At 44.8% G+C, this 27042-nt stretch overlaps 1 long non-coding RNA gene across 1 annotated transcript; it reads left to right on the forward strand.

Annotated features, from left to right (window-relative positions):
- The first annotated feature begins 306 nt into the window (after positions 1-306).
- LOC140205089 (uncharacterized) lies at positions 307-26313 on the forward strand. The gene is made up of 4 exons (XR_011887752.1): positions 307-384; positions 6069-6292; positions 24115-24279; positions 25584-26313. It is a non-coding gene; the product is annotated as an uncharacterized lncRNA (long non-coding RNA).
- Positions 26314-27042: the final 729 nt, after the last annotated feature.

The raw sequence follows: 27042 nt of genomic DNA on the forward strand, positions 1-27042 counted from the left end.
GTGTGGGTGTAGAAGAGGCAACACAGATTGACTCATTTCCTAAAAGTGTGGGTGGAGAGAGGCTAAGGGTTAAAGTGTGACATCTGCCGTGTGCTTCATTCCAAACAAGAACCAAATCTGAAACAAGTGGCAATTCATGCAAATAAATTCAGACACAAAGTACCCTGTAAACTGATAATTTTATAGACACTGTATAATTGACTGTAGTCACTCAGCAAGAGTGCATTCCTTTCCAATTAATTGGTGTCATGCTACAAGAATTTTCACCCCTACAGTGTCGCATGCTAAGAATTCTCTCCTCTGCAGATGGGTACTGTGATATACAGCAGATTTTCTTGCTACAGAAATAGCACACTGCAAATGAATTGGCCATACAGAACGGGGGTAAGTAATGTCGCACAGGTGGGATTCATTCTGTTACATGCAAGAGATGTCACACTGAAAGGGCTTTTGTTTCTCCAGGTGAGTGATGTCACAGCATGAGATGGTGGGGTGAGATTTTATTTACTTTAGCTTGTAGATCCAAGAAGAACAGTTGACTGTGCTCCCGCTTGGTATTGAAATTCTCTGATTTCCATGCTTGGACATTGCAATACAGAAGCTGGACAAGTGCTCAGAGGTGGACCTACTGCTCTGCCACTGGACCCACTGCTGAGAACAGCAGAGACAGACTGATGTACAGATCAAAAGGCCAGATGCACTTCATATGCATTCCTACTTTATATAGGGCTTGGTGGGAGTAGAAAGCATCAGACATTCACTTAAACAGAGTGAAAATCAAATGCAGTTAAGTGGTCTACTTATAATGCTTTTAGTGAATTTAAAAGTATTTTAAATAACCTTCAAATTACTTTAATTTTTCCATTTATTTCTATTTCAAAACACTTAACGTTTTTGACAATCATAGAGATTTCAAGCAGTTCACAGGGCTTTCAAAGCAGTGAGTTCTCAAAAAGGCCTCACTGTATTTCAGGGTCTAGGTGTCAGGGTACACTTCTTGGGGCCTTGTGATGTTCAAGCCCATTTGGCAGTGGAAGTAACAGGGTAATGCAGGTGACTCAGCCCAATGATTTGAAACAGCAAGGAAACACATCGGTACAAATGACTGATACCACCAACAAAGTTGTCTCCTACGGAAATGATTGACATCTCACAGTTATGTTTTTATCTACTACTGAACAACATCCACAAGAATTCCCTCTACAAATGAGAACATCACTAAGAGCCCCCTGAGATAATAATCATATCCTGTGTACCATTTTACAGATAGATGATTCAATGCAAGTGTTCTTAATCAATTTGAATGACAGCAAGCAACTGTGGGGCTGCCCTCTGCAGCAACTGTGGGCAAGGGAACAGAGTCAACATTTCAGGTTTGTTATTATCTCTGGGAATAGAAAGTAAATAAGTTTTCAGATACAGAGACAGAGGAAACAGAGGAGAGGGAACTGAGGAGAAGCTCTTTGTTAATAGAAAGTGCAGGAAAGTTAGGTGACAAAAAGAGATGATAGTGCTTGTTAGGAATGTGTGGTAATGGAACATGTAAGCAAGTTTGCAAGAGGATAAAGTAAAAAAAACTATTTGACGTTGTTGAACTTGGCATTGAATCTGGAAGGCTTGCACAATCAGACCCAGCATTTTGGTTTATTTAAATTTCAGGTTGTGACAATCCTACAATATTTAGGAAAATCTAAAAAAAAGTAGATGCTGGAAGTTTGAAATAGAAACAGAAAATGCTGGAAAAGCTCAGCAGGTCAGGAAGGATCTGTGGAAAGAGACACAGAGATCTAAAGTGTTTTTTTCTGCTTTTATTTCAGTGTAACCCTCTCACTGAGGCTTGTAACAAACCAGGCTTGTTAGCTAATTCTGGCTAGCCGCCACATGATTCATTATTGCATGGGTAACAGTGAGAAGAACACATTCAATGTCTAGGGTCGGTATGATTTGTGTTCAATCAAATAGGAAAGCTGGAGTGTTCTGTTGAGGAATGAAAATTGTGGTGAATGCTGTATCAATACTGCCCCATGAAAAGTTACATTTGCCAGCAAAAACAGTGCTTACACTGGCATAAAATTAAAGTGGAAGTATATTCACAGATATTTTAACTTTAACAAAAAGAAAAGGGCCCATTTTAATTAAACCAGTCTAAATGTGCAGATAAACACCAGAGCTCATTTCTGGATAGTTGGATGTGCACTTTAATTACTCATGGAGCCTGAACCTATGTCAACAACCACAGTTTGACTTTCCCTTGACAATTGCTGTGAATGAACTGACTAACTCAGAAGTATTGGTGCATCCTCCTTGGAACCATTTGTCTGCACAAAGCACTTCTTACAATGGGTGGGATTCTGCAAGCATCTTCCCTTGTGCTCTTCTCCACACCTCCTTCTTCTTGCAACACCTGCCAACAAAGACCCAAAGCCAACCCACTGTCCCTCAGAAATCTGATCCCGCCCAGCTCTCTTGGATGTTCCATGGCATTCCACTGGACAGAATGTTACCAAGACAAACCAAATGACTGACACAGCATTCCTAAACTGAGAAAATGGCTCCTTATCTTAGCAGAAACCAAAATACTAGTCGGTGGACCTTAATTAACAGAAAACACTCAATTTTTCAGAAAAGCCGCTGAAATAAAATACATAACAACATAGCAGTAGAAGTACAATAAAACATGTTCTTAATCAGGGCATTACATTCTCCCTACACCAAAAATAGTCATGTCCTCATGATATAAGCCTTAGGAACTTATCAATCTATTATTAATAATACATCATTTAAATGAATTTTGTGATTACAGTACCTCCAATCCATTTGTAAGTAGTCGTAATATATCTCACCATTGGGATTGACACAACACTCTGTTTCCAAGATGCATCATATCCCAGCTTACCTGGAGGTTTCTGGACTCTCTGAGACCTCCTAATCTCATCTTCACCTTCTTCAGCACTCCTTGTGACTGTTCCTGTTTACTTGGGGATGCCTCACTCTGTCTATCACTGTTACCTTCTGGCAACTCAGTTCCTCCTACCCCCTGACTGAACTCAGCTTCATCTCTAATTATATTTGAGCCCAGTTTTCCTTCACTGTCCATTACCACGTCTGACTGGCCACTTATAGTCCTCTGCACTATACCCAGGTCAGGGCTGAGGGATTCAGATGTCTCTTCATCAACTCTTGGTAAATCATATCCTCTCCTCTCCTCTCCTCTCCTCTCCTCTCCCCTCCCCTCCTCCCCCCTCCTCCTCTCTCTCTTCCCCCCCCACTCAGGGGTAAAAGATAATTCCAATGGAAAATTTTGCTGGGACATTCCCATTCTCTGGCTTCATCCTGAAAAGAGGCAAACTTAGCATCTGGCTCTCCACTACGTAAGGCATAGAAACCTAGTGGTCGGCCAACTTATGTTTCTCTTGTAGCCCCAAATTTCTTATTAGAACTCTGTCTCCAGGTATCAGCTGGGAGAACCAAATCTTTTGATCATATCTCTTCTTGTTTCCCTGGTTTTGCTCAGTCGCAGAAATCCCTGCTAGCTCATTAACTTTTTGCAGTACTTTCCTCTGGTCAGACATATACTTGGGATATGTCTTCTGCTACAAGTCCTTACGGCCGGTTCTAAAACAAAAATCTACAGGTAATCTTGCTTTGCATCCTAACATCAAATAGTATGGCAAGTAACCAGTGGATTTATTCTGTGTATAGTTGTAGCAGCATATCAAATGCCCAATATACTGGCTTCACTTGCTCTTGTTGTTGGAATCCAGAGTTCCAAGCAAGTCTAGCAATAGCTTGTTGAACCTTTTGAGCCGAGGATCACCTTGAGGGTGATATGGCATGGTCCTTGACTTCTCAACTCCAAGGATGCTCAGTAGCTCATGTATGAGCGGACTCTCAAAATCCCTTCCCTGATCACTGTGTATCTCTCTCAGGAGACCATAATGAATAAAATATTTCTCCCATAGCACTTTGGAAAATGTGAATGCTCTCTGATCCTTTGAGGGAAGGCTTGAGCACATCTGGGTTAGTGATCCATGTTGACCAAGACATTTTGTCGCATTGCTGGAATCAGGCTATATGGAAAGGAAAATCAAATAGTCCTATGCATTGTAAATGAGATAATGGAGCAACCCTTTGAGGTAATGTTTCTCTCCTAATACATCGGATGCATGATTAACAGTTTTCTTCAACTTCAGGCTTCATTCATGGCCAATAGAACAAATCAAATCCCAAGTGGCCTGAGTCATCATGAAGTGACTTCAGTGCAATCTTCCGGTACTTCTGAGGCAAAACAACTGGAAATGCCGGGGTCCATCTGGAGGAGAGGTAACCCTGTATAAGACATTGTTCCTCAACTCCAGTTTGTCCCATTCTCTCATCAGTAGGGGTATGGTAGGGTGTTTTGTCTTCACAGCTTTGGCTATATCCCCTTTGACAACAGATGACCAAATGGTACCCTTACAAGGGTGGTCTTGTTGGGCAGCTGCCAATTCCGCAAGACGCTAGGTGGGCAACTGCTTTGTATTCAGCGTGGTCATGTTGCAATATGCTTGTGGAATGGCATGGCTAGAAACTCCCAAATGATCAACAGCTCTATCAGGCCATGGTCTTTGCTCTGATTTCCCAACTGTGGAAAACTGACACATTGTTTTAACAGCAATGGCAGGAGTGTCCTCCTACCCCGCTGGCACCTCACGAGAATGTTGTGACAACACATCCACATTTTCTGACTTCCCAGCCAATATTTAAGGCAGAAATCATGAGCAGGTCACCACCAGCAAGCGATGATCTGTGCATCCAGTTCGCTGAGGTCAGAATATAAGTCAGTGGTTTGTTGTCAGTTTTCACCTTGAACAGTACAGAGTCACTTAACTTATCCACCACTGCCCATTCCAATGCCAGAAACTTCAATTTGTGTGCAGGGTAGTTTCATTCGAGTGGTGACAGACTCCAGCTAATGAAGGCAACGGGTCTCAGCCCTTTACCTTGGTCTTGATATAGAACACCATCTAATCTCTCCTGGCTGATGTCTGTGTGCAGTACATACAGCAGCTGGGGAGTGGGGGTCGCAAAGGCAGGCACAGGTTCTTTAGTCAGTTCACACTTTGCATCCCATCTTTCCCCCAATAGCTCCAAAGGGCTTGCTTTCTTCTTTTGTCCTCCTCCCTTTCTTCACTAAGGGAGGGTAACCACTCAAAGATTGATTCAAAAGGTGGCTTACTCTGGAGTAGTCTTTCACACATCTCTGGTAGTACCCACAGAATCCAAGGGCACTCACATTCATGGGACTTGGCCATGTGGTTACTGACTCTATCTTGGACAGATCCTTAGCCACTCCATCTTGAGAGATTATGTGTCTGACATAGTTGACTGACATCTTACAGAACTGGCACTCACCAGTGACAGTTTTAAACCTTTAGCTTTCAGGCAGTATAACACCTTTAGTAGTCTAGTCTCATGCTCCTCCAGTGTTGACCCAAAGAGTATGAGATCATCTACGTACACGAGTACCTCAAGCAGGTTCATGTCCCCAACAGTCTACTCCATGACAAGTTAGAAAGTAGCCAGTGCTCCTGGTATGCCCTGGGGCATTCTTTCAATCTGAATGAATCCATGTAGACATATGAATGCTGTCTTCTCTTTACCAATTTCACTCATTGGTATCTGATAATACCCACTCCTTAGATCTAACACTCTGAACCATTTGGCTCCACTTAGACAGGCCAGATCATCCTTGATCCATGGAACAGTATAGGTCTGGGAATATCCGTCTGTTCAGTGTTTGATAATCAACACATATTTATACCTTCCAATTCTTCTTTTTCACCACTGCTATAGATGACGCATAGGGACTTCTCGAGTAGTGATAATTCCAACTTCCTGCAGTTTCAGCAGGTGCTGCTGAGCATCTTCAACCTCTGCTGGTGCTAACCAGTAAGAGCTCTCCCAGAAAAGTGTGTCCCTAATGGTGTGGCGAGTACTGTTGGAGCAACCAACTTCAAACTCATCAGTAGAAAAGACATCTTTGCACTCCAAAATCTCCTCATTTGGTCTCTTTTTCCATTCACCAGAGCCAGAGATCTGGCTGAATGACTTTGATGTCAACTTCTCCACTCCAGGAGACTGTCGGTCCTGGATTTCTCACCGGAAAACTAGACATCACTCTCACAGGGAAAAGAAGTGCTATCGGCATCCCACGTCTAAGGGTAACCTCTCTCCCTGAGGTATTTGTCATCCCGTTTGCATGGACAGCCAAAAGATTGTTGCAGTTCAGGTCTCACCAGCACTCCTGCAGGTAAGCGTGACCCTTCTTTCTTTTGGAGCATCTACCAGGAGGGTTGAGGTGTTGGACATTCCAGCAAATTTGGAATGATGATGAGTCACTATAGCTTCCTCCAGCACATAATAGGTTTAAACTAGGTATATCACATAGTTCATCATCCCGCTTAGGTGGGACTTGCACATTCTCAAAGCAGCTTGGAACACTGTGTGAATGGGCAAGTTTTTTCAAAAAATTCTCTCCATCTTTCTCCTTGCATGCTCCCACAAGCCTTCTCATAAAGGAAGTATTTTCCCCCACAAGAATGGAAGCTTCACCCTTTAAACTGGAGACTAACACTAGTGTATCAATAATCTCAGTTACTCCAATATCTGCTTCTGAAAACGTCAGTTGCAATGAAAAATAGCCCATCATATGGATAATCATCAGCACTAAGCTCTGCATCTCAAGGGCAGTGAGTGACATCAATGGTAAATGTGTCAAATACCAGTTGTAAAAAGATCTGTAGAGTAAAGTAACTTGAGAACCTGTTTCAAGTATGGCTCTAGCATAAATACCTCTAATCCATATGGATACTTCAGAGCCTGGTCCCATCAAACCTTCAGGAATAGTCTTTTGCACTTTCATATTTCGCTTGATATACTGATTGGGATGTATTTTCTCCAAGATGCCAGGCCATTCCCCCTACCAGGTTCCTCCAGAATTTTCCATCTTCCTTTTTGTTTAAGCAACCGCTAGGTTACTTTCCGAAGGTTTTCCAGTCCTTCACACTCCCATTTGTAAGCCCATCCTCTCCACAGTTGTAACAGAAAATACCATTCACTTCCCCTCATCAGAAAACCCCTTTCAGCAGCATCCCTCTGCTTAGTAAGTCCTACAGATGGGTCGGGTTTCCTAGCAGAAGTGTCACCTTTTTCTGCAACACTAGCAGACTTCAGCCAGGTACCTCAGCCAACAGGTTTTTCACTTCATTTTTCAAAACCCCAACTTGTGCAGCACCAGGGGTCACTTTAACAGCAGGGGCTATAATTGAGGACATTATGCAACTGCTGGAAATATTTTGCTCCTCCATCATATCTTCCACTACTCTTACTGCTCTAAGTCACTCAGCAAGAGAGAGAGAGCGAGGTGCATCGTGAGTCATTCACATATGTAGAGCAATTATGTCACGTGACAGTATCCCTTCTCACCTTGCCCCACCCTTAACCGCTTTATCTCAGCCGGCTGAATGACCCCTTACAGCACAAACAATGCAGCTGTTTACCTAGCTTGAATTTAAAACACCCACTGAGGGACCTATTAGACCTTTCACATCAGACAAATCCATCGCCTCATTTCGCAGAAAAGAGATCAACGCCTTTAAAATCTTCGTCCTTAGCATATTCAACACCCTCAGTTATACTCCCGCCATCTCTAAAGATCTGGACTGGCCATGGCTCCACCTCTCCAGGTTCTCCTATCCTATTGGGCAGCATGACTTCAGTCACATCACTGGTAGTCTGGACTAACACGATATCCTTAACAACTGATACGTCAAAATGCCGATCAATCATTGTAACTTTCTCCAATACTTTCACGGAGCTCGAAGTTCTATACAGCACTTTACCTGGAATTCAGACAGAAACCTCACTCAGAACACAAGCATTTTGAGTGGATAATCTTTTCCTTTTGCACCAGATCTTAATTTCTGCGGCATCCACAATGAAGTACCTCCGTTATGATGCACCTCACTTTCCACAAACACTAGTTCAAGCATTGGTTGCAACACACAAATAAGCTGCTTAATCAATTCTTATACAGCATTCATACAGCATTTCATCCCAGATGGGTCCCCAAAAATTGGAACACTCACACGGAGACTCATAACAAACTAAGCTTGTTAACTAACTCTGGCTAACAGCCACGTAATCCATTACTGCATGGGTAACAGTGAGAAGGCCAAGTTCAATGAGCAGCACATGTCTAGGGTCAGTATGATTTGGGTTCAATCAAATAGGAAAGTTGGAAAGTTCTGTTGAGGGAATGAAAATCATGGTAAATGATATACCAATACTGCCCCATGAAAAGTTATTATTCACCAACAAATAACAGACCTTACACTGGCATAAAATTAAAGTGGAAGTACATTTACAGATATTTTAAGTTTAACAAACAGTTAGTAGAAAAAATAAAAGGGCCCATTACAGTTAAACTAGTCTAAATGTGCACATAAACATTGGAGCTCTTTTCTGGATAGTTGGATGCTTCACTTTAATTACTCATGTGCCTGAACCTATGTCAATAACCACAGTTTGAATTTCCTTTGAAGACTGGCAAACTGGCTAACTCAGAAGTAATGGCGCATTTTCCTTGGGACCATTCATCTGCACAAAGCACTTCATACAAATAGGTGGGATTCTGCAAGCATCTTCCCTTGTGCTCTTCTCCACACCTCCTCCTTCTTCCAACACCTTGCCAGCAAAGACCCAAAGCCAACCCACTGTCACACACTGAAATCTGATCCCACACAGATCTCTGGAATATTCCATGGCGTCCCACTGGACAGAACGTAAGCAAGCCAAACCCAACTGGCTGCCACAATAGTCCAAAGCTATGCAAATGACTTCTTATCTCAGCAGAAACCAAAAAAAAACTAGTCTCTGAAGCTTAATTAACAGATCACACTGTGTTTTGCAGAAAAGCTGCTGAAATAAAGTACCTTACAAGAGAGCAATAGGTAGGAAAACAATAAAACGTATATTCTTAACCAGGACATTATATCAGTATTTAGAAATTGTTATGTTCGTTATTGAGGGATAGTGCGGAACACACCTGGATGCCAGGATGCAGAGTACTGAAATGTAATTTATTGAAAACCCTGCTTGTACAGTATGCAAACCCCTCATATGTGGGAGCGGCTAACTGAGTGGCATAGGGAATAACATTGTTAACTAACACTATGGAACCATTTCAGGAATAAACAACCCAAGTTTACAACCTGAATATTAATGAAAAATCAAGTGAGACATATCACGGACAATTCATCAGATATCACACCTCATTTACATATAAATTAATAATCATGCACCCAACAACGTGTATTATGAAACAGATTCCATTAAAAGATTATACTTAGCACCACTAATACTGAAGTGCTCACCCAAAAAAGTGACATTATCTGAGACACTCCAGTTCTTCGCTTGTAATAATACATTTTCAAATTAGATTTTGCAGCTGTTGGCCTATGATGTGTTTGCACATTTACTACCATGATTTCAACAAAATCCTTGAAATGATTTATAGCATTGAGATGTACCAGCCTGATAGATACCAATCATACAATAAAACAAAATTAAAATTGTCGCACTGCATGTTACTTTGCAAACAATGTTTGGCCCCGAAGACAGAAGCAATCTAATTTGATCAGTCACATTGTTTGCTCTGAAAATTGAATGCAATCTCTTTTCAGCCACATCAGCAATGATCCTGAATACTTTCTTCTTACTGCAATGGATAGTGCACAGCTCCTCCAACAGTTCTGTACATTCAGCCATTATTCAGAAAGCTTTTAATTCTTAAACATGTAGAGTACTTAATTGTAAATTCCCATCATTAATCATGAGTGAATTAGGCCACAGAAGATTTCAGAGTCTGAATAGTTGTTGCACTGTTCCTGCACAAGGGGATAAGATTAGAAAGTAGTTGGCTAATCTTTATAAATCCTTACATCTGTTCTGCTTAGATTGTCAATTAAATTTAGATTGTTTTTGATTGTTTAGGATGAAGATTCTTTTCATATTACCCAGCTCTAGAAGGCTTTGCATGCATCTAATGCTAAAGTTTCTATTTTGCAAGACAGACTAAAACTATATTATAATTATAGGGATATTATGAGATGGATCAATAAATAAATTTTCCGAGATTCCTCTTCAGATATTTTTAGCATCTCTGGATGACATTGATTACTCTGCTTAGCATTAGGGAAGTTCTCTGAGAAACTAATTGATCAGGAAAGCTATCATAGGCATTGAATTTTAAATATACAGCTTGAAAGTACACAGTATCTCCAAGTGTTAATTAGGGAAATGCAAAACCATAAGGTTATCTTTGCAGGTTAAAAGAATTTTTTGACTCTACAGTTTGGCTTTTTAGTGTTAAATGTTTGGGAGTTGACTTTTGAACTCTCAGTGATATCTTTGCATAGATCATGAGATGCCTGCACTGAGTAAACAGAAAGGACTCTTAGCAAAGAGGTCGGTATCTAGAGGGCATGGAGTTAAATTCATTCTTAAAAAGATCAGGGAGGAGTTGGATAGAAATTACTCTGCTCAATGAGTGGAACAAATCTGAGCAGAAGATGAAGTTAGAAAACTTCAACTCATTTATGAAGTACTTATGTGAACAATTGAAGAGACTTCAGGACTATAGACAAAAAACAGGGAACTGGGATTAACCGAGAGTCTATTTTGGCTAGCATAGGCTCAATGGGCTGAATGGTCACCTGTGCTATCAACTTCTCTGTAAATTTCTATTGCTAAGTTTGTGGTGTGACACATGCCAAATGTGATACAGGTAATAGCCATAGCACTTGTGATGCTCTCACACATCAGCAGTATGCAGGGCAGTCAATTCCGGTGCCACACTGAATTGTCAAAGGGCGGCGATGGTACGAGACACAATGGTTTGATTTCGTTCTTCACCTTTCCTGCCTATCCCCTCCCTGCTTCCCCTCCCCCACCCCTTGATCTTTCCCCTTACTGGTTTTTCACCTGGCACCTAACTGCCATCTCCCTCCCACCCTCCCCCCACCTTCTTTATAGGGCTCCTGCCCCCTCCCTCTTCAGTCCTGACGAAAGGTTCCGGCCCAATACGTTGACTGATCATTTCTACGGATGCTGCCCAACCTGCTGAGTTCCTCCAGCGTGTTGTGCGTGGTGCTTTGACCCCAGCATCTGCAGAGAATTTTGTGTTTCCAATGAAGTGACGTTGCATTTTCATGATCTCATACATTATTTTTCTTATTGCGCTTGCTCAGTTCATGACATCCTTGTTAGATATTCGTTTCGTCCATGATATTCGTTTCCTCGGCCCAAGACATTGACTGTTCATTTCCACGGATGTTGTCCGACCTGCTGAGTTCCTCCAGCGTGTTGTGCGTGTTGCTTTGACCCCAGCATCTGCAGAGAATTCTGTGTTTATGATTCGCTACTCCGCTGTGAAGTCTCTTCGAGGTATGCCTACCCTGAAGAAGTTTAAATCTTCCCTTTGACGGGAGTTCAGTGAGACCCTCTGTGATCTCCGCCTCTCTGTGACTCTTCGACTACATCCTGACTCACAGCCATGCCTCCTTCCTGGGAACGTGTCTCCGCCGCCATCTTGTACCGCAGGGATTCCAGCTCCGGTTCCAGGCCTCCCAGTTCGGGCCCAGCGAGGATCCCAGGTACCTCCGTTTTATTGACTGCTGCTCCCGCCGGATTCTCCGCACCACGCTTACTGCCATGCGGAGAAACGTACAAGCCCTGTCACTCTCTCTGCCACCACTCCGGGCCTTGATCTCCACCGTCTGCCATGGACCTCTCCTACACTTCATTCTCCACCGGATTCACGCCTCCAACCGCCATTTCTTCTCCGTTGTGTCCAAGAAGGACCACAACCTCACCGCCTGGAGCCCACGACGACAAGCTCTTCCAGCCCAGACCCCAACCCCTCGGACCTCGACTTCTCAGGCCTTTGGCAGGCTGAAGACCCATCCACCTCTGACTCTGACCCTGACTGGAACCACGGCCTCCCGGACATGGGCACCAGCCCTCGGCGGGTCATGGACTCACTCGCTTCCCACTCGGACCTCAGTTCTGGTGCCCTGCAGGCCACAGGCTCCGCCAACCCCAGCTGCAGGTTCAGCTCCGACCGAGGTCCTCACCCTCTCCAGACTGGGACCGCTCTTACTGCCGCTGGTTCCTACTGCTTATCTTATTCCTCCACTACTCTCTATCCTCCCTGTGACTCCCAACCTTCCCTCTACCCCTCATCCTCCCCTAACCCCGCACACCCTGAACATCCCAACCCCCCTCTCCCTCCTGAGACCTCCCACTCTTTACCCTCCTCTGACCCCAGCCCCAACCCTTAACATGTCTTCACCATCCCCTCTGACCTTCCCCTCTCTGAGACAGAATGCTCTGTCCTTAGCAAGAGCCTCACTTTCGTTCCCCTCCATCCACACCTCCGTGAATTCCGTGCCCGCCATGACACTGAACTCTTCCGTCGCCTACGTCTCTGAGCCTACTTCTTTGGTAAGGATTCCCCTCCCCCCACTGATGACTCCTCCTCCTGTCTTCAACCCTCCTCCTCCCCCTGGAAGCCCCAGCCGGGCCTTCTATCTGCACTCGATCTTTTCATCTCCAACTGTCGCCAAGGCATGAACCGTCTCAACTTCACCACTCCTCTCTCCTGTTCCAACCTCACTCCCTCTGAACGCACTGCCCTGCCCTCCACTCTCTCCGCACTAATCCCAAACTCACCATCAAACCCTCAGATAAAGGCTGTGCTGTAGTAGTCTGTCGGACGGACCTCTACCTCACTGAGGCCAAAGAGCAGCTCTCCGACACCTCTTCTTACTTACCCTAGGAACAAGGCCCCACCAAAAAACATCAAACCATTGTCTCCCATACCATCACCGCCCTTATCAACTCCTGAGACATTCCAGCCTCAGCCACAAAACTCATAATTCCCACACCCCGCACTGCTCAAATTTACCTCCTCCCCAAGATCCACAAGCCTGACTGTCCCGGTAGACCAATTGTTTCTGCCTGCTCCTGCCCCACTGAACTTGTATCTGCCTACCTGGACTCCATTTTGGCACCCATAGTTCAGTCCCTCCCCACCTACATCCGGGATGCATCCCATGCCCTCCATCTCTTCAATCACTTCCAGTTCCCCAGTCCCGACCACTTCATTTTTACGATGGATGTCCAATCCTTATCCATTTCCATTCCCCATCAAGAAGGCCTCAAAACCCTCTGCTACTTTCTGGACAATAGACCTCACCAGTTCCCCACCACCACCACCCTCTTCCAGTTGGTGGAACTGGTACTCACACTTAATAACTTCTCTTTTAGCTCTTCCCACTTTCTTCAGACCAAGGGTGTAGCTATGGGCACTGGCATGGGCCCCAGCTATGCCTGCCTCTTCATTGGTTATGTGGAACCGTCTATGCTCCAAACCTATACTGGTACTGCTCCCCAACTTTCCTTCGCTACATTAATGACTACATTGGTGCTGCTTCCTGCACCCATGCTGAGCTCGTCAATTTCATTGACTTTGCTTCTAACTTTCACCAGTGCTCAAATTCACTTGGTCCATCTCAGACACTTCTCTCCTTTCTCGATCTCTCGGTCTCCATCTCCGGAGACAGACTGTCCGCTGACATCTTCTATAAGTCCACTGACCCTCCTAACTACCTTGACTATACTTCTTCCCACCCTGCCACATGCAAAAATGCTATTCCCTATTCCCAGTTCCTCCATCTCCGCCACATCTGCTCCCAGGATGAGGCTTTCCATTCCAGGACATCTCAAATGTCCTCTTTCTTTAAGGATCGTGTTTTCCCTTCTGCCGTCATCAATGATGCCCTCACCTGCATCTCCTCCATTTCCCACACCCCATCCTCACGTCACCACAACAGGTACAGAGTTTCCCTTGTCCTCACCTACCACCCCACCAGCCTCCGGATCCAGCACATTATCCTCCCCAACTTCCGCCACCTTCAATAGGACCCCACCACTTAGCACATCTTTTCCTCGCTACTCCTCTCCGTTTTCCGCAGGGATTGTTCCCTCCGTGACTCCCTGGTCCTCACGTCCCTCCCCACGGTTCTCCCACCCGGCACTTATCCCTGCAAGCATAAGTGCTACACCTGTCCCTACACTTCCTCTCTCACCACCATTAAGGACCCCAAACAGTCTTTCCAGGTGAGGCAACACTTCACTTGTGAGTCTGTTGGGGTCATCTATTGCATCCGGTGCTCCCGGTGCAGCCTCCTCTACATCGGTGAGACCCAACACAGTTTGGGAGAGGGCTTCATCGAGCACCTCTGCTCCATCCGCCACAGCAGACAGGATCTCCCAGTTGCCACTCACTTCAACTCTGCTTCACATTCCCACTCCTCCACTGCTATGATGAGGCCAAACTCAGGTTGGAGGAGCAGGGAGGGGGTAGGCAGGAAAGGTGAAATACTACTACTACTACTACATCGAGTCAGACCTCGGGGGCCAGCGTTGGGCACGATGACGGACTCTCCACTTCTCCCTCTCCCTCATCAGGGTGTTCAGTTCATCTACATTAGCAGTGCCGCTGTCTTCTAGGAGCGTGTTGATCATAGTCTTGGGAGGGCGCCCAGAGTTCATCCTCCCATGCTTGGGCTCCCAATATGATGACTAGGCTGGCAGATAGCTCGGGGTGGCATGGACAGTGCCCCGCTAGTTGCAGTCTTCTCGCCTCAACTCATAAAGAAGAGTGGGGATAAAAACTGAATTATTCACCTCAATCTTGAAGTCCTGGGAATATATAAAGATATGTTGTAGCATATTCCCAAAGGAGACTAAAGACAAAGTCCCCAGGAATGAAAAACCAGTTTCCTCTGAAAGCTTGAACATATGAAGTCGAAGCAGGGGTACACCAATCAACCCCACAAACTTGATCTAACCTTAATATGATCATGGTTGATCTGAATGTAACCTCACCTCTGTTGTCACCCCTGCTTATTTCTACTCTACATACCTTTGCCTTTAAAATATTTAACTATTCTGCTTCCACCACATTTTGAGCAAAGACTCATACTACTTTCAGAGGTATACCACATCACACAGTGTATGGTAAGTAACATAGCCAAACATTGAAACTGGCCATCCTCCTGCACTGAATTCTCAACACATTTCACAATCCCTTGCACATTTCACGATCTCATCCGACTCCAAGTTGTAGAGGGTGTTAAATGTATCTCAAACTTCCTTTCTGACACTTGCATAACTCTTCCTCCACCTTCCTAATCTGGCTTCTGCCCCCTTCTTCTCCAGTCCTGTTGAAGAGTCTTGACCTGAAATGTCAACTGTTTATTTCCCTGCATGGATGCTGCCTGGCCTGCTGAGCTCCTCCAGCATTTTATGTGTGTGTTTCTCAAGATTTTTCAGTGTCTGCCAAATCTCTTGTGTCTCTGGCTTCCCTAGCTCTATCTTTTTACTCTTCCCTTTCAGATGGCTGTCAAATGAAATAACAGCAAATGAAAGATCTACTCAGCACACAAGAACACTAGAAAGCAGGAGGTTCACCAGGTCTCTCTACCTTACCTCATCATTAACTATGTTCATGGCTTCCTGGCTGATTTATGCTGGCCTCAACAACTCCTTTACCGCAAACCCTTCAATCTCTCAATCTAGAGACAGATCAAGTGGTGTCTGCGGAGGAAGAAACAGAGATTTTACCTGAGTAGGATCGTGGTAGCAGTGTAGCAACAGATCAAAGAGGCCGCCTTATCACTTACTCCAATACCAAAGGCCACCTAGTCAGAAAATGAAATGTCAGGTGAAAGTCAGCTTGGCGATGAGATCGGTGGACATGAATGTCCTACAGCCAGCACAAGGGACAAGGTAGCTCAGGTATCAGCACAGTTGTTCCACAGCAACTGACTGATATGAAGACTGTGGTGAGCAGCTAATAGTATGCTGCATGGGTTGTTTATATTCACAGACCTGCAAAAAACCCTGCATGATATGTTATGAAATATGGGGGAAATCCTGTATTAACCTTCAACTGAGCCCAAAATCCACCCTGTCCATCATGGTAATAAAGTCAGCTTCATTTTCAACACATGTAAAGCCGTTGAAACATTTTGCAGATACTAGAAATCTGGAGTAACACACAGAGAAAATGCTGGAGAAACTCAGGCAGCGGGGAGGGGGATAAAGAGTCGATATTTCGGGTCAAGACCCTCCATCAGGACTGGAAAAGAAGGGGGCAGATCTTCCACCGTTTTGTACGCATTACTTGTAAAGCCAACCATGTTACAGCATTAACAGCTGAAGCCTTGGCCAAGGGCTGTGTGCTGGCATCTCAGTTTGTAGCCATGCTTAGCCCTGCCTTCGGAACTCAGTGTGGTCAGGAGTATCTTTGTCACAGCTCTCCAGTAATCTTTTCCAACACTTCAAAGGCACTTGCCTTAACTCCACTCCTTTAGCCCATGGAACCTTAGTTGCTCTATTAAACACAAGTCTGCTGTGATCTCTCCACTTGACAATATTGTCAGAGAGGGATACTGTCACAACCAGGGGTCATTAAAAAAAAATTATCAGTTAGTATGTGGACTGTATTTTCTCAGTGGAAATTCAGTTTTCCTGGATTGCTTACCTTTTACGTCTAATTGTTCACCTTTAGATTAACTCTGGTTTTCACTTCCTTCACCAGGTGTCTCACTTGGTGTTATGGAGATTTTTCAGCTCTCTTTGTATTTATCACTTTTATCCATTTTGGGATAATTTAATTAGCACAGTTATTTTCAGTGTATTGAATTGTAGTTGTTGGCTTTGGGGAATATTGCTTTGTCTAAACACCGATGTTGTCTGATTTCTCCTGAATTCCTACGTGCTCCAGGATGCATTTCGGGGGGGGGGGGGGGAGGGGGTTGCCAGCCCCTCTTTGCTGGGTCATTGTGGATCCTTGTTTGGTGAAACTCAGACAGGGTTTTTCTCTTGTATTGAGTGATTTCAGTTTGTCAAGATTCTGTATAGTTTACTGAGCTCTTGTAAGTTTTTCTGGTTAATTTTCTGCAATAAATCTTTAGTCTTGTTTGAGTTGCCGAAGCCTCTGTGAATCCTGCACTTGGACTCACCAGTGACCCTCACAGAAACAGGCCCTTCAACCTATCGAGTCTACACTGACCATTGTCCCACATTACGCACATTGATCCTATTTTTATCTGCTTTGTAATTGCAACAACTTTTCTGTCCATCTGAAGCTACCCTTATGCCTAGATATCCCGAGAGACACACACTAGCACCCATTTATAGTAGACTATTAATCTACCAATCCTCATGTCTTTGGGACGTCAAGAAAAACTGAGCACTTGGAGGAAAACCAGAGAGAATGTGCAAACTTTTCACAGACAGCATCAGAGATCAGGACTGAACCTGGATCTCTGGTGCTGTGAGGAAGCAGCTTCACTATCTGTGCTACTGTGTGGCTGTTATGCTCATGCCTGTCGACTGGCCAGCTCAACCTGCTACTACCTATGAGAAGATGACGTAGTCCAAATCAGAAAGCTCCCAAACACAGAGCTGAGCAAATCATGCACAAGCCTCCTCCACCAGATATATTGCAGCTAATAGGAAAGGGTATGCAGGAGCAAAGAAATACAATCAAAATAGGACCCCACAGTGTTGATTGTGCATCCTGTCTGGTTGCATCATGGGCTGGTAAGGGAACACGAATACCCAAGAATGGAAAAGCCTATAAAAGGTAATGGATATAGTCCAATCCATCACAGGAAAAGTGCTCTCCACTACAGAGCATGCCTGTATCTACAGGGAGTACTCCCATAAGAAAGCAGCTTTCATTATCAAGGATCCCCCACCATCTAGGCCATGCTCACTTCCCACTGTTGCCATCAAGAAGGATGTACAGGAGCATTCGGTCCTCCACCACCAGGTTCGGGAACAGTTGTTACCCATCAACTATCAGGCTGAACCAGCATGGATAATTTCATTTGCCTCCACAACCTATGGACTCACTTTCAAGGATCTTACAACTCATGTTTTCAGTATTAATTAATTAATCAATCAATCAATTAGTTGTTTGTTTATTTTTTTATTTGAATATTTTGTCTGCTTTTGCACATTGGTTGTTTGTCAGTCTTTGTCAGTGTGTAGATTTTAATTGATTCTATTGTACTTCTTTGTTCTACTGTGGCTGCCTGCAAGAAAAGGACGCTCAGGGCAGTATATGTGACATATACTGTACATACTTTGATAATAAATTTACTTTGAAATTTGATTACTTGATGTGATAATGATTAGACTACAGTGGAATATACAGTATATCATTGGAATGTTAATTTTGTGCCTTTTATTAAGACATCAAGACGAACTGGATATTTTGATCATCTGTAAAACGTAAAGTGGTGGAAGAATAGGCATTAGGTTTACACCCTTACTGAAATCACAGTGAGGTCTGGACCAGAAAGAGGCCCCTGAATTTCCATTTGCCTTTCTCCTGCTTCACAGCAGAAGCTGTATTATTGCTAGATTGTGTACAACTATGCATTACGATGATGTAGCAGTGAAAGTATGCTTGAAAATGCTGCTGGTCTGTCCGGTCGGGTTATGGATGCTACCATGGCTCTTGTAGCTACATCATCTTCTTGTTAATAACCAGGAAGTGACAGCATGGCGCCTACATCCAAATAAAGACACATTCCTTGAAGATGAAGATCAATCCATCAATATGAAAGTATTGTGGCTGCTACCCAGTTAATGGATAACAATCAACAAGATCCTTTGTGCATGGTCTGCCAACATGAAGAAGTATTATCAACAAACAGCCCTCGTGCAAACCACCAGTAAACCTACAAGTCATTATTAATTCATTTATGGGAATGTGCGTTGCATTGGCAAGACCATGATTTATTGCCTATGCTTAATGATTCCTGAGAACTTGGATGGTAATTTCCTTCTTGAAATGCTGCAATCTTTTTGGTGAAATTATGCTGTTGGGTAGCAAGTTTCAGGATTGAGACCTAACGGCAGTGAAGGGACTGTGATATTCTTTCGAAACAAAGTGGTGTGCTAGTGCCACTCAGACAGGCAGTGGTTCTGGCACTGTCATTGGTGACTAACATTGTGGGTTTGGGAGGTACTGCTGCATGGATGTATTTTGCAGATGCTTCTTACTGTAGCCAGTACTGGATGACTCCGAGTACTATTGGAAGTACAATCATCTGACTTGCTACCATGTAGATGGTGGAAGATCGTAGGGGATTTGGGAGATATCCCTCGGAATTTACTATCCCCTAAATTGAGCAATTTAGGCAATGTGATTTTCCTTTTTCCTATTCCCTGTCGAGTCCTTCATCAAATATTGAATTATTTATGCAGATTAGCTAGATGGGGTTAGCTGCATCAGTGGAGTACACTTTGACCAGTGACCTGAATTGACACAAGTGTGGTACTAGTCATCAACTCTGGAGACATTCCATCCTCAGCCACAAAACTCAAAATTCCCACACCCAGCACTGCTTGAATTTATCTCCTCCCCAAGATCCACAACCCTGTCTGCCCCTGTAGACCCATAGATTCTGCCTGCTCCTGCCTACCGAAGTTGTATCTGCTCTACCTAGACTCCATTTTGTCACCCATAGTTTAATCCCTCCCCACCTACATCCGGGATACATCCCATGTCCTCCACCTCTTCAATGACTTCCAGTTCCCCGATCCAGACCGCTTCATTTTCACTATGGATGTCCAATCCTTATACACTTCCATTCCCCATCAAGAAGGCCTCAAAGCCCTCCACTACTTTCTGGACAATAGACCTCACCAGTTCCCCACCACCAATACCCTCCTCCAATTGGCGGAACTGGTACTCACAATTAACAACTTCTCTTTTGGCTTTTCCAACTTTCTTTAGACCAAGGGCACTCGCATGGGCCCCAGCTATGCCTGCCTCTTTGTTGGTTATGTGGAATAGTCTATGCTCCAAACTTATACTGGTACTGCTCCTCAACTTTTCCTTCGCTACATTAATGACTACATTGGTGCTGCTTCCTGCACCCATGCTGAGCTCGTCAATTTCATCGACTTTGCTTTTAACTTTCACCCAGCCCTCAAGTTCACTTGGTCCATCTCGGACACTTCTCTCCCCTTTCTCGATCTCTCGGTCTCCATCTCTGGAGGCAGACTCTCCACTGACATCTTCTATAAGCCCACTGACTCTCATACCTATCTCAACTATACCTCTTCCCACCCTGCCACATGCAAAAATTCTATTCCCTATTCCAGTTCCTCCGTCTCCACCGGATCTGCTCCCAGGATGAGGCTTTCCATTCCAGGACATCTCAAATGTCCTCTTTTTTGAAGAATCGTTGTTTCCCTTCTGCCATCATCAATGATGCTCCCACATGCATCTCCACCATTTCCTGCAATTCGACCCTCACCCCATCCTTCCGTCACCACAACAGGGACAGAGTTCCCTTTGTCCTCACCTACAACCCCACCAGCCTCCAGATCCAGCACATTATCCTCCCCAACTTCTGCCACCTTCAACAGGACCCCGCCACTAAGCACATCTTTCCCTCTCTACTCCTATCCGCTTTCCACAGGGATCGTTCCCTCTGTGACTCCCTGGTCCACACGTCCCTCCCCACGGATCTCCAACCTGGCACTTATCCCTGTAAGCCTAAGTGCTACACCTGTCCCTACACTTCCTCTCTTGCCACCATTCAGGGCCCCAAACAGTCCTTCCAGGTGAGGCAACGCTTCACTTGTGAGTCTGTTGGGGTCATCTATTGCATCCGGTGCTCCCGGTGCGGCCTCCTCTACATCGGTGAAACATGACGCAGATTGGGGGACCGCTTCGTCGAGCACCTCCGCTCCGTCCGCCACAACAGACAGGATCTCCCAGTTGCCACCCACTTCAACTCTGCTTCACATTCCCAATTCCTCCACTGCCATGATGAGGCCAAACTCAGGCTGGAGGGGCAAAACATCATATACCATCTGGGTAGTCTCCAGCCCCTTGGCATGAACATTGAATTCTCCAACTTCGGTAATTCCCTCCCCCATCCCAATTTCACTCTGCCCCATCCTCCAGCTGCCTATCACCTCCCTCATGGCTCCACCTCCTTCTACTACCCATTGTGCTTCCCCCTATTCCTTCTTCACCTTTCCTGCCTATCACCTCCCCCACCCCTTGAAATGAAAATGGACACCTCTTCTCCCCCTCCCAACAAACACCCGTCACTAGAGGCTTCACTCTTTACTTTCACTATGTGGTGTTGGATTATTATTGTCTCATGTACTGAGATACAGTGAAAAGCCTGACTTGCAAACTGTTCATACCGATCAAAACATCACACAGTGTATAGAGATAGAACAAGGTAAAACAATAACAGAATCCAGAATAAAGTCTAACAGCATCAGAGAAAGTGCAGTGCTGGTAAACAATAAGGTGCAAGATTGTAACAATTGACATTGTGAGGTCAACAGTCCATCTTATCACAGTAGAGGACCATTCAATAGAACAGAGAACATTACAGCACAATACAGGCCATTCAGCTCACAATCTTCTGCTGATATTTGATCCTAATCTAAGATCTATGTAACCCTCCCTCCTACATGGCCCTCAATCTCTCCCTTATCCATGTGCCAATCTAAGAGTTTAATTGTTCCTACTGTGTCTGTCCTAAATTCAATGACGGACAGGGTAGAAGCTATCCTCGAGCCTGTTGGAAAGTGTTTTTGTGCTTTCCTATCTCCTGCCTGATGAGAGAGGGGATAAGACAGAATATGGGAGGGGTCTTTGATTGTGCCGGCTGTTTTACTGAGGCAGTGAGAAATGCAGAAGAGTCCAAGGAGGAGGGGATGTTTTCTGTTATGTGCCTCTGTATCCATAACAACCTGTATTTTCCTGCAGTCACATGCTTGATCATAATGAGGTGGATTGTGAAGTCATTATGACCAGTAACTGACCACAAACTGCAGGCTGAGTGCAGTTCATCTGAGTGCACGAGGAGAGGCTAGACTTCTTGAGGTGCTGAGCTGCTTCATCAACATTTTCTTGGAATTACACACAAAGTCAATGGAATTCAGCGAAATATTTCGGCTGGTGGTCCTTGGTCTGTCGATGGGCAGTGCTATCATCATTATCGGCTGGTGGGCCTGCCAGAAGTTCGTCAAGAAACGCCCCCAAGCTGTGAAGGCCAAGCCCGAAATCGGCACAGCCCAGCCATTAGATTGCGAAGTGAAGCCCAACACTGAGGAATTGAAGTCAGGGGGCTTTGCTTCACGCTCTGGACCACCGGTCAAGGGAATCAACACTGTGGATCTGGAGGTTAGAAGCCAGAATATGAAGGAGGGGAGTATAGAATCAGGGGATGGAGGAAATGAGCGGGGAATCTTGTCACAGGGACTGGCAGATCGAAGGCTAAGTCCTGAACTGGCTCTGGCAGATCGAAGGCTAAGTCCTGAACCAGCTCTGGCAGATCGAAAGCTAAGTCCTGAACCGGCTAGTGGGCATATCCAAACAGAGGCGACTGAACTGGAGCTAAGCCCAGTAGACGAACACCAGAATCGAGAGGATGAGAGGGAAGAAAATGGGTGTGAGGGCAAAGGAACCATCAGAGATCAGTAGGAGCAGAATGTCAAAAAGAGGCTGGGGGGTGGATCGGGTGACTTCACCAATGTGCAAGTGGACAAGAGAAGGTTGTGGCTGACCAGGGGAATAAAATTGGTGGGCAAGAGAAAGAGATCCCTGGAGAAGTTGGCTGGAGAGAGGAAGCGAATGAGGAAGTGGCAGACAAAACTCCAAAGGGGACAGCCAAGAGTAGGGCAGAGAAGTGGAAGGGGGCAATGCAGAACCTGCAGAAGAGTTCTCAGATTTAGGGAACTGGTGCCTGAAGACAGGTCAATGAAAGTAAGGAAATGGAAAGAGCAATCGTTTGGTCCTCGAGGAAGCACAGAAGGCTGGAATCCACAATCCTGTGAAGTCGATGAAGGTAAAAATAAATGTATAGGCACAATTGCTGTATCTTTTTTATATAAAGGGGGCTGTGTTCCAAAGACTTTGGGGCACTGGAATATCCAAGTTGTAGAAGGCTACTGATCAAATGCTGATTTCTGGGGCTAGTATAGATGACATCATTGAAACGATGGGTCGAAGAGCCTGTTTCTGTGCAGATCTCTCGATGACACGTCATGACCTCACAGATCCTTTATTTACCTGCAGTCTCCCACCCACATTAACTATCTCACTCCCCTTGCTACTGGTACGGCACAGTGGAGAAGCAGTTAGTGCGACGCTCCACAGGTCCAGTGATCACCAATCGGGGTGCAGTTCCACTGCTCTCTGTAAGGAGTTTGTACATTCGCCCCAAGACACCATGGATTTCCTCCAAGTTCAGTTGAAAGCTTCCAATCTCCCCCTTCCTGGAATCGATTGTGCAGAGGAGATTCATCAGGATGCTGCCTGGACTAGTTTAACCCATCCTCATGTAGTCTTATGAGGACAGGATGAGCACGCGAGGGCTTTTCTCCTTTGAGTGAAGGAGGGTGAGAGGGGACTTGAGAAGGGTGTACGAGGTCATAACAAAGATAGATCGAGTGGACAGCCAGAGATATTTTCCCAGGGAGAGAATGGCAAATAGCAGGGAGTGTACACAGAGAGTGGTGTGTGTGGGGAACCACCCCAGGGGTTGTGGTAGAGGCAGATACATTAGGTACATTTAAGAAATACCTGTACAGAGCACATGAATGATAGAAAAAGGGAGTGCTCTATCTGGGGAAAGGGTTATATTGATCTTAGAACAGGTTAAAAGTTTGACACAATACTGTGGGCTGAAGGGTCTGTGGTATGCTCTGGAGTTCTATTCCACTCATTACAATACCTTCCCCTCTCCTACCCATTAACACCCTTCCTCTAACCTCCACTGGTCTCCCCGACCTTCCTAACCCCTGCCTCACCAGATCCTCACTCTCCACTTGTCTGTTCCATCACTCCTTCCCTCCCTTCCACTTCCCCTTCACTACCCACTCCCCCCACCCTCCACTTCCCTTCTGCCATCACTCCATCTGATGCGTCCTCTGTGTGTTCCTTCCAAGGCCTCAATAAGGACGGCGATATTGTCGCCATGCTCAAGGGTACTCACATGCTGAAGATCAAATCCAGCTCATGGACGAAGTCACGCTTTTATAAGCTGAATGAAGACTGTTGGACGGAGTGGTACAATTCCAAAAAGATCCTGAAGTCAGCCAGGAGCCAAATGTGTGAGTGTTGCTCAAGTGTTGGAGGGTTGGTGTGACACCAAACGTATTTTTAAAAAGTTTTTAAAAATTGTCTTGGGCACCAACAAGTGCGGGGATTAGTCCTTGATACCTGGTATGGCACCATGCTGAGGCCAGTAGAGTTACTGCTTCATTGCACCAGTGACCTGGATTCTATCTTTTATTGATTCTATTTTATTTGGAGATTGAGTGCAGACAGGTCCTTCTGGCCCAATAGGCCACACCACCCAGCCGTCCACCTGTTTAACGCCAGACAAATCACGGGACAATTCAGCTGCCCTGCTGTGTACCTCCAGCATTGTGCATCTGTGTGTGTGTGTGTGTGTGTGTGTGTGTAGGTGGGTGGGTGTGTGTATGTGTGTGTTTGTGTTTTGCTCAGGATAACAACTGTCCAATTCCTTCAGCATTCCACAGGGGGAAGAACTTTCAACAATATGACCCATATGTTGCAATAAGCTCCTTTCTGTCTCACCTCCTGGTCCATTTCCATTTCTCTGTTCATCCAGGTTTCCCATAAACATGACATGAGTCATATCCATCAAGCAGGAGTTACAGAAACTTGAAGTCCCACCCCTCACAACCCTAATTTCTACAGTTTAGCAACACAATGGTGCCTTTGCACAAGAGATTCTGCAGATGTTAGAACAACACACACAAAATGCAGAATGAACTCAGCAGGTCAGGCAGCATCCATAACTGTTTACACACACACACACACACACACACACACGCTGAGACCCGTCTGTAGGACTCAACCTGATGGAGGATGTTGGCCTGAAGTGTTTACTCTATTTACTCTTCATTCCTCTCCATAGATGCTGCCTGACCTGCAGAGTTCCTCCAGCATTTTAGGGCACCACAATAGCAGAGTGGTTCGTGTGATGTTGTTGCTGCTCGGTCAGGGATGGGGGGCAGGGAGTGGGCAGGTAATAATTCAAAGTTCAATACCAGTGCCGTGTGTAAGGAGTTTGTATATTCTCCCTGTGACCATGTGGGTTTCCTCCTGCAGTTCAAAGAAAACTGATTGGTCATTGTAAATTTTCCTGTGATTAGGCTGCTGTTAAATAGGTGGGGTGTTGGGCGATGTGGCTTTTTGGAGAAGAAGGGCCAGTCCCACAGTGTATCTCTAAATAGATAAAGTGCTGTGAATAAATAACGTTGTGTGTGTGTGTTACTCTGAATTTCCAGCTTCTGCAGAATCTCTTGTGCTTGTGAATCTGTCACTGAATCTCTTGTTCTGATCTCTGCTGCTGTTTTACTCTCTCCCCTCACCCGACCCTTTGCAGTCTCAATCGACAACATCAAGGAGTTGAGACCAGGTCACCAGCCGAAGGGAATGAAGCGGTATGCCACGAAGATACCCACCGACCGCTGTTTCACCATCGTATTTAAGGGCACGAGAAAGAACTTGGATCTGGTGGCCTCCGACGCCAACGAGGCCTGGCATTGGATCCATGGCCTCTCCAAACTAAAGCAGAGAGGCTGCAGCATGAACAAGAAAGAGCAGATGGTCCAGCATCCATCTAGGAGTGGGTCACGGCAGAGCGCCAGGGAGAGAGGGTACCACTTCCCTCATGGTCTCCAACAGCAGCCTCCAAGTCCACCCCTACCCCATGCAGAAGGTCAAAGGCACCTCCCCATGTTAGGAATTTTTCCTGCTTTTTTCCCCTATGTGATTTGCATTTTCCTCAGGCCCTCAGACTCCATAGATTCCATGAGCTACTAATAGTTTTTTAGTATTATTTTAATATATCGTCAATCTTTACGTTTTAACATGTTATAGGTATTATAGGCTAAACTTAATGTTACAGGTGTTTATGAAAAGTAAAGTTACTTTAAAGCTCTGAATGAGATGCTTTATTGATATAATAGTCTTCCAATCAGCAATGAAAATACACTTAATATTTTGTTTTTACAATTAATGCTGATGGTGGATGAAACCCCGTTTGCATTTTAAATGAGTAATGAATCCTCTATGTTGTCCTACCATCAAAGAAGGATGCCTCGTTATAGATGCCATGATATTTTCCAGCGCAATTTTGTTCTTCAAAAATACCTTCACCTTCTGTATCTGTCTTCAACTTTCAGGATAAAAGCATTTCCTCACTGATACAATCTCACGTGAAAAAGTATCAATACAGGTTTCCCCCGCCATCCAAAGGTAGAGCGTTCCTATGAAATGGTTCGTATGCCGGAATGTCGTAAAGCAAAGAAGCAATTACCATTTATTTATATGTTAAAATTTTGTGAGTGTTCGCAGACACAAAAATAACCTACCAAATCATGCCAAATAACACATAAAACCTAAAATAACAGTAACATATAGTAAATGCAGGAATTGTATGATAAATACACAGCTAAAATAAAGTAGAAGTACTTTTCCACAATCATTGCCTGAACTGTTCTCCATAGCGAAAATCTCATGCAAGCGCTGTTGGCAAAAACACGGCGCAAGCGCTCTCCAGTAACCTTTAAGCTATGAAGCTGCCAAATCATACCAAGTAACATGTAAAAATACACAGCCAATATAAAGTAGAAATAATGAATGTACAGTGTAGTATCACTTACCGGAATTGGGAAAGTGCGGAGCACACTGATAATGGTGTGTTAGACTGAATTGTTGGAGTTTGGGTGGTGCAGTGGCCCCCACCCTCCGGGCTGCAAACAGATACCAATTCACGGAGAATGCGGCGGTAGCCGAGAGGCACACAGCACATCTTTAAGAAAAAAGCCGAAATAAACATG

This window comes from Mobula birostris, chromosome 11, assembly GCF_030028105.1.
Source record: "Mobula birostris isolate sMobBir1 chromosome 11, sMobBir1.hap1, whole genome shotgun sequence".
Taxonomy (NCBI): Eukaryota; Metazoa; Chordata; class Chondrichthyes; order Myliobatiformes; family Myliobatidae; genus Mobula; species Mobula birostris.